The sequence below is a fragment of the Chinchilla lanigera genome, unplaced genomic scaffold (genome assembly GCF_000276665.1).
Source record: "Chinchilla lanigera isolate Chin_1 unplaced genomic scaffold, ChiLan1.0 scaffold00005, whole genome shotgun sequence".
NCBI classification, from domain to species: Eukaryota; Metazoa; Chordata; class Mammalia; order Rodentia; family Chinchillidae; genus Chinchilla; species Chinchilla lanigera.
In genome coordinates this window covers 38155642-38167829 of record NW_004955406.1, presented here as the reverse complement: position 1 = coordinate 38167829, position 12188 = coordinate 38155642, and the positions used below count along the sequence as shown (strand labels likewise).

Here is a 12188-nt window from a genome sequence, read left to right as displayed (position 1 = left end):
AGCTATATCCCTGGCCCCCATGTTGGCTTTAGTAAAAGCAACTACACTTCCTCCCCTCCTCCCTCCCTTCCTTCCTTTTTTTTTAGAGGTGGGGGTCTCACTACACTGTCCAGTCTGGCTCTGAACTCCTGGGCTCAACTCCTGGGCTGTTGAGCATCTGGGCCACCTGTCTCTTGCTCCTTCTTTTCTGAGCCATCTGCACTGACTGCAGTCCGTGCCTCAGCCCCAGCTGGAGCACTGCATCCAGACACGACGTCTGTGACACCAGCCCTCTTCTCGCCGTCTTCTGTGGGTTACATCTAGATGCCCCCAAAGCCTCAAGAGATTCTAGGTGGGGCTTTTGAAAGGTGACTGGATCTTGAGGTTTATTGCTGACACACTGAGAGACAGGATGTGTTGGTCCCTGGGGTGCGACATGGACGGGTCATCTCCCTCTTTGGGTGCTCCCTTGATTTCTCTCTGCTTCCCGTTCACCATGCCACCAGCACCTCTCCTCTGCCGCGCCCCTCTGCCATGTCATTCTACCTCACTGACCACACAGGAGCTGAAATTTGTGAAATGTGAGCCAGCTGGGTGTGGTAGCACAAACCTGCCATCCCAGCACTTGAGAGGCTGAGGCAGGAGGATCACCGGGGACTTCAAAACCAGCCTGGGCTTCAGAGTTCAAGGCCAGCCAGAATTGCGTAGCAAGACTTTCTCTCTCTCCCTCTCAAAAATATAAATAAATAAATAAATAAAAGGTGAGCCCAAATAAACCTTTCCTCTTTTAAATTGCACATGCCCGGTATTCTGTCCCAACAAGAACATAACTAAGACACTGCCCGCACTCACCCACTGGGAGAACCTAGCCATTCCCACATGCCATGGACAACTGCAAAGATTGCCCGGGGTCTCAGCCTGGGGTCTCTGCTGAGCTCCCAACCAGTGTATTCAGGAGCTATCCGGGCATAGCTGGTGTCCCTCATGGAACAAAAGCATCCTAAGGAGGTCCTAGGGAACCACAAAGGGCCCAGAATGCTCCAGGGCAGGTTATCTAAAGGAGAGGAATAGAAGACCTGATGTGCTTGAAATCAAAATAAGCCACAAGGGCGGGGTGGCACCTGCCTGCAGTCCCAGGATGAGGCACAGGATCGAAATTTTGAGCCCAGCCAATTTAATGACTTAGTGAGATCCTTAAAAAACAAAAAAAAAAATGCTGGGGCTGGGGATACAGCTCAGAGGAACAGCACCTGCCTGGCAAGCGCAAGGTCCTGAGTTTGACTCCCGGTGCAAAAAAAAAAAGAGGCTGACTGTGCAGCTCAATGAGGAAGGCCAGGGTTCAATCCCTAGTGCTACAAAACTAAATAAACAAATATTTATTAAAAGTTCAGCCTCTCAGCTGAGCATCTGCTGGCTTCTCCTCCCCAGGAGCTGCCTGGGGACCGCACCCCTCCCAGCAAGTCCCAGGCGGGGCTCTGCAGAAGCAGACGCTGAGTCAGAATCGGGGGTGCAAGATGTTCCTTGAGACTCAAAGGGAGGGAAGTGGGATTTCCCAGAGGGACAGGCTCACCTACCGCGCAGGCCCCACAGAGCCTCAGCCGGTGGGGCGGGCAGCCCAGGAATGAGTGGCCCTGGTGAGCCCCTGTCCTCTGTAGTCCGCTCTGTGTTACCCGCCCATTCAGGTTCACTCCTGGCCTGTCTTCCATGCGACCCACAGAAGGCAGAGGCGGGGGGACACACCGCAGGCCTCGGCACTGCTGGTCAGCTCTGGGGGCGGCCAGGTGCTCACCCTCTCACTGTGACCGCGGATCTCGGCTCCTGGCCCCAGCCGCACCGAGCTGGCCACGGACGCTCTCCGGGTGCGGTGACCCCGGAGAGGCTGACCGTGCCCTTCTCAGGTTGGGGTTACAGCGCTTATGCACCCATCCCTGCGCTGGGCAGGGACACAGAGGGGCACTCTTCAGGGTCCCAGATGGGTTTCTGTCCTTCCTCATGGGTGACCGCAGCCCAGCCCAGGGATGACGACCAGGGTCAGTCACTGCTGCGAGCCGGTGACTCCTCTTCCTGCTGGCTGCCCTGACTCGAGGAAGGACAATCCGGGGAGGGCCACGGCTGTGAGTCAGTGGGGCTCAGGCTGGGCGTCCTCCTCATCTGCAGAGCAGGGACGGCGAGCTCAGCTCCAGAACGGGCAGGCTGTGGCTTTCTATTGCGAACACTGCTCTCTTCCCTCCAGGCTTCCTTCATTTCTCCTAGCAGTACAGGCTTCTCTGATGCGCATCTATGTCCCTGAGACACCATGTTCAATGTCATCTATAAGAGGGGATCAAAATACGTGGCAAATGTTTAAATTTTAAAAATGTATTACAGTACAATACACGTAGCCAACAATCCAGCTCAAAACATCTCCCTCCTTTCAGGTACACTTGCCCCATCATTTTTGCCCCTTTTTCTTTCTTTCTTTCTTTCTTTCTTTCTTTCTTTCTTTCTTTCTTTCTTTCTTTCTTTCTTTCTTTCTTTCTCTCTCTCTCTCTTTTTCTTTTTTTCTTTCTTTCCTCCCTTCCTCCTTTCTGTCTTTTTTTTTTTTGAGACAGGATCTCTATGCAGTTCACAATGGACTTGAGCACACTTTGTAGCTCAGGCTGGTCTCAAACTTGAAATAATGCTCCTGCCTCAGCCTCCCGAGTGCTGCGATTACAGGGTACACCACTACCCCCGGCTCCTTCCTCTGTCTTTATGAGACAGGGTTTCACTGTGCAGTTCAGGCTGAACTTGAACTCACTTCGTAGCCCAGGCTAGCCTGGAACGCACAGCAATCCTCCTGCCTCAGCCTCTTGAGTGTTGGGATTTCAGATGTGTGCCATCATGCCTGGCTTCTTGCCTCTTTCAGTAGCAGTTCTGGAAGTCCTCTTTTATGACTGTGTTTATGAGGTGTGGTATGGGGCTGGGGATTTAGCTCAGTGGCATAGTGCCTGCCTGGCAAGCGCAAGATCATGAGTTCGATTCCCGGTACTGGAAAAAAAAACAAAAAACAAACAAATAAACAAACAAAACAAACCAATGAGGTGTGGTAAAAAATACAGTGAATAGCTGGGCATGGTGTTACATACCTATGATCCCAGCACTCAGAAGGCTGAGGTAAGAGGATCCCCATGAGTTCAAGGCCAGCCTCTACTACATAGAAAGAACCTGTCTGAAAAACAAAACGCGAACTGGGTGTGGTGGCTCATGCCTATAATCCCAACATTTGGGAGGTTGAGGCAGGAGGATTGTTGCAAGTTCTAGATTAGCCTGGGCTACAAAGCAAGCTCAAGGCCAACCTGAACTGCAAAGTTGAGACCCTGTCTCTTTTTGTTTGTTTGTTTTTTTGTTTTTTGTTTTTTGTTTTTTGTTTTTTGTTTTTGAGGCAGAGTCTTGCTATGCAGTTCAGGCTGGCCTTCAGTTCACTTTGTAGCCCAGGCTGGCCTTGAACTCATAATGATCCTCCTGCCTCAGCCTTCCAAGTGCTGGAGACCCTGTCTCAAAAAGATAAAAAAAAAAAAGGCAAAACAAAATGGTGGGGGGAGGTGGCACACTCCTGTAATCCCAGCAGTCAGAAGCTGAGGCAGGAGGATCGCTGTGAGTTCAAGGCCAGCCTGAGCTGTATAGGGAAACAAAACAACAGTGAGGTGGCTGGGAATTTAGCTCAGCAGCACAGTGCCTGCCTGGCAAGCACGAGGTCGTGAGTTCAATTCCTGGTACCAGAAAAAAACTAAAAAACCAAACCAAAACAACAGTGAATGCTGCTGCAGAGTGCCATCCAATGGAAAGGCAGACTCATAAGAACATGACAGCATGTTCTCATCCACTCTATTCACCAGATCTGGCACCGTGAAACTTCAAAATGACCATGAAATGTAAATATTTTGAATCAAATTAGGATATTGAGGCAGCTATAAGACTCTCAGCGTTGGCCAGGAATATAGCTCAGTGGCATAAGCGCCTGCCTGGCAAGCACAAGGTCCTCAGTTTGATTCTTGGTACCAGGAAAAAAAAAAAAAAAAAGACTTTCAATGTCAGCTAGGTGTGGTGGCTCATATCTGTAAACCCAGCACTTAGGAGGCTGAGGCAGGAGGATCACTGCAAATTCGAGACCAGTCTGGGCTACAAAGTGAATTCAAGATCAGCCTGAGCTGCATAGCGAGACTCTGTCTCAACAAAGACAAAAAGAGGGGCTGGGGATTTAGCTCAGCGGCAAAAGCGCCTGCCTGGCAAGCGCAAGGTTGTGAGTTCGGTTCCTGGTACCGGAGAAAAACCAAAAAAAAAAACAAAGACAAAAAGAAAAGAAAAATAACATTTCCCAAAACTAAACTGAATTATCCTTGAGTTTCAAGTTGAAAGGGTCCATCAAGCACCCAGGACAGTGTCTGAAAGTAGAAATATACTCAGGGACAGCATAATTAACTTTCAGGACACTAAGAATAAAGAAAGTCTGCAGTCTGACAGAAAAAGAGAGCAAGAGCAAATCCAAATGATCAAAATCAAAATGGCTTCGGTCCCTGGTTTTGCCGGGGTACATCTTGCAGTAGCTTTCTGAGAAAGGCTGGGGCAGGTCAACTTTCTTGAGCGTCCTAATGACTGAACATACGCACAGTAGGCCGAGCACTGCCTGCCCAGGCCACAGGGGAGAGTGAAGAGCACTTCTGGTGGGCAGCGGGGGTGACCAAGGGCCTGCGTCCGAGCTGAGGTCCTTGTGGGAAGGCAGTGGTGACTCAGGTCAGCTACAATGTGAAGGGTCCTAGTCCTGCGCCTCCTCACTTCCAGCGCTTCAGGTTTCCCTGGTGACGCCAAACCTTGGCAAGAACGGTTCCACAAGCCACCAACGGCAAGGGTCAGATGTGCAGTGGGCCCCACAGCCCGGGCTCCGGGGTCAGATTTGTGTTGTTGAGTAACGGGGAGTGAGCCCAGGGCCTTCACACGGGTGCGTCCCCAGTCCCTTTATTATTTCATTTTGTGGGAAAGTCTGCCTAAGTTGCTAAAGTGCCCAGGCCGGGCTCAGACTTCCATCTTCCTATCTTGGCCTCCCAGAGTGCCGGGAACACAGGTGGGTGACACGCACCAGGCCAGGCACGGGCTTAGATATTTTTTAAATTCATTTTGCTACTCAAGGTGCTCTTTCACCTCCTTCAAAATCTCTCCCAGCAGGAAGCTTTCAAACACCAGGTCTTTCTTTTCTGTTCTCACCTCCCTCTCTCCAGCAGGACCTCATTATTCTTTCTTCACCTCCCTGTAGCTTCACTCATTCGTTTATTCATTGGTTATTCTCTAAGTTTTTCTTTCAGTTGATGTTGATGAAGCAACCACTATGCTCCAGGCTCTAAGATTTAAAAAAAATTTTTTTTGGTACTAGGAATCGAATTCAGGACCTTGCGCTTGCCAGGCGGGCGCTGCACGGCTGAGCTATATCCCTGGCCCCAGGCTCTGAGATGTGATGATGAGGAATAAAGACACAAAACCTCTCTTGCAGCATTTTTCTCAAACTTTTCTTCTCAACAAACTTTCGCTGAGCACTGCCAAAGGGCCAGGCTGCCACTGAGTGCCATGCGCAGAGCAGTGCCCAGGACAGAACCTCTTACAACTTTCAGTCCATGACATAGGTACATCAGCCACAAGCAAACAAGGTGGCCGAGGCTCTGGCGGACTTCCCTAGACTCAAGGCTCCTAGAGGACAGATTCTGTGTCCCATACAACTTCGTGTTCTGCAGGTGTTTGCCAAGTTAACGCAAACTTGTTGCCTTTTTGCATGTGATCTTTGCAGCAAGGTCCCCCTATTGGGGTAGACCAGAAACCTGGGGCTCCTCCATCCCCTTGGAAAGATGTGGCTCCTCTCACACACCCTCTCCTGTGCCAGTGGCCCCTCCTCCTGGAATGAATCCCTGGCCTGGGGATAGCGCTTGTCTCTCTAGAGGAAGAACTGTGGGGAAGGAAACGAGAAAAGGCAGTTTCTCCGGCTCCCCACCTACCTTCCTTTCCTGAGGACAGGTTTCCGGGGAGGCTCCCAGCGTCCCGCGGGCTATCCCGCTAATCGCCTCCATCTGTGCCCAGGGGAGCCTGTTTCCTGGGGTAACCCTGACCAACCCTGAGCCTGGTCCCCGGGCCAGCAGCCCCGCCCTGTGCAGCGCTGTGGCCACAATGACAACCCAGGTAAACGTTCTGTTGGGTTCGTGACTCGAGTCTGTTTGCAGAGAGCTGGCACCCAGCGCGGCGACAGAGCTGACGTTGGGCTCCTTTCTCTGGCCCTGGGCCCAGGCAACCACGCCCGCCCACATAGAAGCAAGGCCGGTTCAGGTTACACCAGCGCACCCTCGGTGACAAAGGAGGCCCGGGCCTGGGCTGGGAGGGCCTCACCCCACCTCCCAGGTGGCTTAGGCGCCCAAGAACATGGCAGGGCAGAGAGGGTGTGCAGCAGCCTTGGTTGTCACAGACACCGGAGTCCAGGGGCAGCCCCGCTCCCTTCCCCTGGGATCTCTGGACAGTGCCTCACCTAGCCACTCAGGCTTGTCCATGCTTGCCCTGAGCACCGAACTCCAGCCTCAGTGCCAGCGTAAGCCCTTCCCGTGGTGGCCCCAGCAGGCCTGGGAAAAGCATTCCCAGTGGTACATAGCAGGGACCATAGTAGGGACCACCTGCTACTCACTAGTGTGATGTTTCTACCACCTGAACCAACAGGCAAACACCCCCTACATACTGCTCCTCAAGCCTTCAGAGACAAGCCCTTGGCCAAGCAGTGTTCCAGTGCTGTTATTTGGACGAGAGACCTGCCTAGCCATCACGCAGACACCCAGGAGCCAGATGTTGGCCAGATCAAATGAGCCAAAACTGGTGTCAGCCACAAAGCACCGTGTGGATCTGCTGCTCACCCCAGATTCACTGCCATAGCATTAGAATCTAGTGTCCTACATGGTCGCGCACACCAGTAATCCCAGCACTCCAGAGACTGAGACAGGAGGATTGCTGTGAATTTGAGGCCAGCCAGGGCTACAAAGTGAGTTCAAGGCCAGTCTGAACTGCATAGTAAAACCCTGTCTCAAAAAGGCTAAAAAAAGAGTCTAGTGCTCTAATAAAATGCCCATCTACTAGCACCATCCAGGACTGGCGAGCTTTTCACCCAGACTAAAATTGGTCCATAGAACAATTAAAGAGCCAGATGCGGTGGTACACACTTGTAATCCCAGCACTTGGGGTTGAGGACAGAGGATCACTGAAGGTTCAAGGCCAGTCTGGGCTACATAGTAAGTTCAAGGCCAGCCTGAAATTCATAGAGAGATTGTCTCAAAAAAGGAGGAGGGCTGGGGATTAGCTCAGTGGCATAAGCGCCTGCCTGGCAAGCGCAAGGTTGTGAGTTTGATCCCTGGTACTGCAAAAAAAAAAAGGAGAAGGAGAAGAAGGAAGAGGAAGAGGAGGAGGAGGAGGAGGAGGAGGATAAGAAGGAGAAGAGGAATTAAAGAAAGCAGTGTCCCATCCTCTTCAAAAGTCTTGAATATGGGGCTGGGGATTTAGCTCAGCGGCAAAGCGCCTGCCTGGCAAGCACAAGGTCGTGAGTTCAGTTCCCGGTACCGGAGAAAAACCAAAAAACCAAAAAAAAAAAAACCCACAAGTCTTGAATAATTTCCAACTCACTGGGGATATAGCTCAGTGGCACAGCACCTGTGGCAAGTGCAAGGTCCAGAGTTCAATTCCCAGGACCCTCCCCTCCAAAAAACTTGCCAATGATCTCCAAGTCATTAACAAAAATCTTCCTCTTCTCCACTTAATATTCTATTTCCTTTTCCCATGCTTCTGCCCAATCCTGGTCTGCCACGTTAGACGGTCCACCCCTTAAACCCCACTTCCAGCCTGGGCCTATTTAATCTTTGCCCCTATGCCAGGCCTTCAGAAGCTCCACATCTCTCTTTACTACTATGGTCTTCTCTGCGCCCACAATAAAGGCATTTTATTCTGCTTTACTTCTCTCTGCACTGGAAAAATCTATCACAGATGATCAGGCTCCGGGAAGTGAAAGGACACGCACGCCCCTCAGCCCAGGTGCCTCCCACTGAGTCTCTAGGTGTGATGGACAGGAAAGATTGACAGGGTGCTGAGTCATTTCAGGGGCTCTCTGCACACATGCCTGTCCCAGAATCTACTCTGGCCTTGATTACATGTATGAGATGCAGTGCATACCCATGAGCCCTTAATAAGGTCTGAATAGGGTACAAGTGACTGAAGGTTAGGACGGAGGATACAAGGAGCCAAAACCTCCAGGGCCATTGTTATACGATTCTCTCCCTCTCAATGGAAGAAGGAATGGCCCCAGGCTGCTGTTTAAGTTTAAATGGGTGGAGGAGGCTGATCTCCCCTCTCCTTTGTTCTAACTGCACTAGACTTACGATCCTCCTAGCAAACACTGGGCAACATGCTGGATTTTTCAATTTCTTGGGCCTCATCAGCAGATCCTTTCGGCTCTACCATTAAAATATAAATCTGACCTGTCCATTCATCGCCATCTCTACTGTTCCATCTTAGTCCAATGCACCACAGGCCAAAGCTGATTTATTCTCTGATCAAAATCTAGAGCTTCCTGCTGGGCGTGGTGATGCATACCTGTAATCCCAGCACTCGTGAGGCTGAGGCAGGAGGACCGCCATGAGTCTGAGGCCCACCCTGGGAGTTCCAGGCCAGCCTGAACTACACAGAGAGATCCTGTCTCAAAAACAAAAATGAAGTAAAAACTAGAGTGTCCCATGCCAGGTACGGTGCTGCACACTTTTAATCCCACCTACTTGTGAGCTGGAAACAGAGTATCACAACTTTGAGATTGTCCTGGGCAAATTTGCAAGACTTTTTCTCAAAATAAAAAATAGGAAAGTGGGGACTGGGGATATAGCTCAGCAGCACAACGCCTGCCTGGCAAGCTTGCAAAGTCCTGAGTTAGATTCCAGTTCCAAAAAAAAAAAAAAGAAAGAAAGAGCTGGGGAGCCAGGCGTGGTGGTGCATGCCTGTAATCCCAGCACTCGGGAGGCTGAGGCAGGAGGATCGTTGTGAGTTCGAGACCAGCCTGAGTTACAAAGTGAGCTCAAGGCCAGCCTGAACTACATAGGCAGACCCTGCCTCAAAAAGACTAAATAAATAAATAAATACATACATACATAAATAAATACTATGTTTCTATTTAAAAAAAGAAGAAGATGAAGAAAGGGCTGGGGAAGTCTCTTAGTGTAGATTATCTCTTGGTTCAATCCACAATACTGGGGCTGGGGATTTAGCTTAGCGGCACAGTGCCTGCCTGGCAAGCACGAGGTCATGAGTTCGATTTCCGGTACCGGAAAAAAAAGAAAAAAAAACCTCAAAAAAAACAATACCACGACCAAATCAACCAATCCATCAATCCATAGCTTTCCATCCAGGTAAAATGACATGCCCACTCTGTCCCGGCCCAAGATACTGTGTGTTCTGGTCCCTCTGGGTCTACCTCCCAGCCTTGCTGGCACTACCATGTAGCCCCTGGCTTGGGCACATGGCCTTTCTGCTTGTCTGGGACCCCTAGCTTGCTCTGCTTCCAGGCTAGCTGTGTCCTCTGCCCTTGGCTCGCTCCCTCCCAGCAGACCGGGCTTCCTCCAGAGAGGCCTCTTCCCCACCAGAGGCAGCAGAGGCAGGCTAATCTCCATCTGTGCCCTCTCCTTGACACTGCTTCTGGCATGGCCCACACCCCAGCTCCTTGTGTTTGGAGGCAAATCCACCTGAGAGCACGCCATCTCTCTGTCCTGGTTTATTACCTGTCTTCAACGACCCTGGTGCCAATGCCCCGGGGCAGAGACATTTCTGTCATGCTCATGATGTCCTCAGAACCGCCAACAGCATGCGCTCCACAGAGACGTTTGAGGACTGAGTGATACCGTTTACACGCTTTTTCTGCTCTTTTTCTTCTTTTCTTTCCAATTTTAAATTTTTATGAGTGCCTTTTGCAGTACATAATGACCACATTCATTGTGGGGAGGGGGCTGTGTATAGAACATGACTTAATTCTTTTTCTGTTTGTCTTTTTTATTTTTGACTTTTTTGTCTTTTTGAGACAGGGTCTCACTTTGCAGTTCAGGCTGGCCTTGAGCTCACTTCGTAGGGCTTAACTCTTTTTACTTCCCCTTTCCCTCTTCTCCATCTCTCGGTCTCCTCATTTGTAAGGGATCTCCTGGTTTCCTATCATCTATCTTTTATTTTGCTCTTTAAATTATTTATACTTTGGGTTGCTCATATAAGAGAAACCATGTGATATTTAAGTTGTGTGTCTGATTTATTTCACTTAGTATTATGATCTCAAAGTGCACCCGTTTTCCTACAAATGACTAAAATTACCCTTCTTCACGGCAGAGTAGTACTCCATTATGTATAAATACCACAGTTTCTTTATTCATTCACCTGTGGAATTTTCCCTACTTCTACACCAAACTTAAGGCCCAACTTGGGGGGAGGGTATTAATACAGGATCTCACTATGTAGCCCGGTTTGGTCTCAAATTCACATTAATCCTCCTGCCTCAGCCTCCTAAGTACTGGGATTACAGACATGTGCCACCACGCTTGGTTTAAGAAAAATTTTTTTTGCTGGGAGCATAGTTCAGTGGCACAAGCCCCTGCCTGGAAAGTGCAAGGTCCTGAGTTCAATTCCTGGTACCAAATAAATAAATAAAATAAAATAAAATAATTTTTTTAATAGTAGCATCTGGCTGGAATATTCTTTCATAAAGAAAGGAATGAAGTACTTGGGGGAACTTTGGAAACCTTATGCCAAGTAAAGGGAGCCAGCTGTAAAAGTCTACCTAACGTACAATTCCATTTATGTGAAATGTACAGAACATGCCAATCAATGAGACAGAAAGTAGATTTGTAGGTGGCAGAGCCTGAGGGGAGAAGAAATGGACAGAAACTGGCAGTAGACACAGCCTTTTTTTCTGCAGTGATGAAAATGTTTCAGAATTAGGTACTGGTGATGGTTGCACAACTCTAAACACAATAAAACCCAGAAAAATTTTACACTTTATTTATTTTATTTATTTATTTTTATTTTTTGTTTTTTTTTGAGACAAGGTCTTACTATGAAGTTCAGATTGGCCTTGAAGTCATTATGTAGCACAGGTTGGCCTCAAATTCTTAGCAGTCACCTGCCTCAGCCTCCCAAGTGCTGGGATCACAGGCGTGTGCCGCCATATCCGGCTTGTACAATTTAAAAGGGTGTATTTGGGGCCAGTGATGTAGTTCCATGGTGGAGCACTTGCTTAGCATGAGTTCATCTCTGTACCACAGGAAGAAGAGGATGGATTTTATGGCGTGAGAATTAGTAAATCTGATATTTTTCAAAAACTATTGTATGACATAAACAAAGCCAAAAAAATAAATGGAGGAATCAAAAAGCATTCTAAATCCCACCAATAAAGACAGCAACAGATAACCCGCTAGTGAGTGTCCTGTCAGACATTTGGTGCCAGGCACACACGTAAAGATAGGCAGAGCTGCTCTTAACCCTTCCTGGGGTCTAAACACTGAATGCAGTAACACTTTCCCTCAGATATCTGGTCTGACCCCAAGAGTGAGTCTCCAGGAAACCAGTTCTGGGAAGGAAGGGCAGATATCCAGTACCAAGGTGGATGCTTTGTATAGAGGCCCATTGGGCTTCTTTTTCTTTTTGAGACAAGATCTCACTATGCAGTTTCAGGCTGGCCTTGAACTCACTTTATAGCCCAGGCTGGCCTCGAACTCACAGTGATCCTCCTGCCTCAGCCCCCCGAGTGCTTATTATAAGCATATATCCAGCTTGATGGGAACTTTGTTTTTTGTTGTTTTTTTTTTGATAGGAATTTTGAAGATGGGGTTTGGGTACACTGCCTTTGTTTCCTCCCCAGAACTCCAGGGCTCAAGCAGATAAATATATCTGAAATAAATGGAAAAACAATGAATTAGTAAATAATCTGAGTAGATAAAGAAAGACTGACGTGAGAGGTCCTCCAAAGAACTTGCAAGGTTGTGACTCAGAAACCCTCTATATTTGGGTCCTGTGTGTCAGAATTTATACAGCTGTGTATCACCTCCCTCTTTTTGATTTTTAAGCATCTGCAGAATGCCAATGCAGGGCCGGAGATGTAGCTCAGCAGCACAAGTGCCTGTCTGGCAAATGCAAGGTCCTGAGTTCCATTCCCAGTA

The 12188-nt window shown here is 49.0% G+C and overlaps 1 long non-coding RNA gene across 1 annotated transcript; it reads right to left on the bottom strand.

Moving 5' to 3' along the window:
* Nucleotides 1-1224: 1224 nt before the first annotated feature.
* LOC106150207 lies at nt 1225-6158 on the bottom strand. Its single transcript, XR_001236874.1, has 3 exons — nt 5979-6158; nt 5200-5332; nt 1225-2289 (listed from the first exon to the last, which is right to left on the bottom strand). It is a non-coding gene; the product is annotated as an uncharacterized LOC106150207 (long non-coding RNA).
* Nucleotides 6159-12188: the final 6030 nt, after the last annotated feature.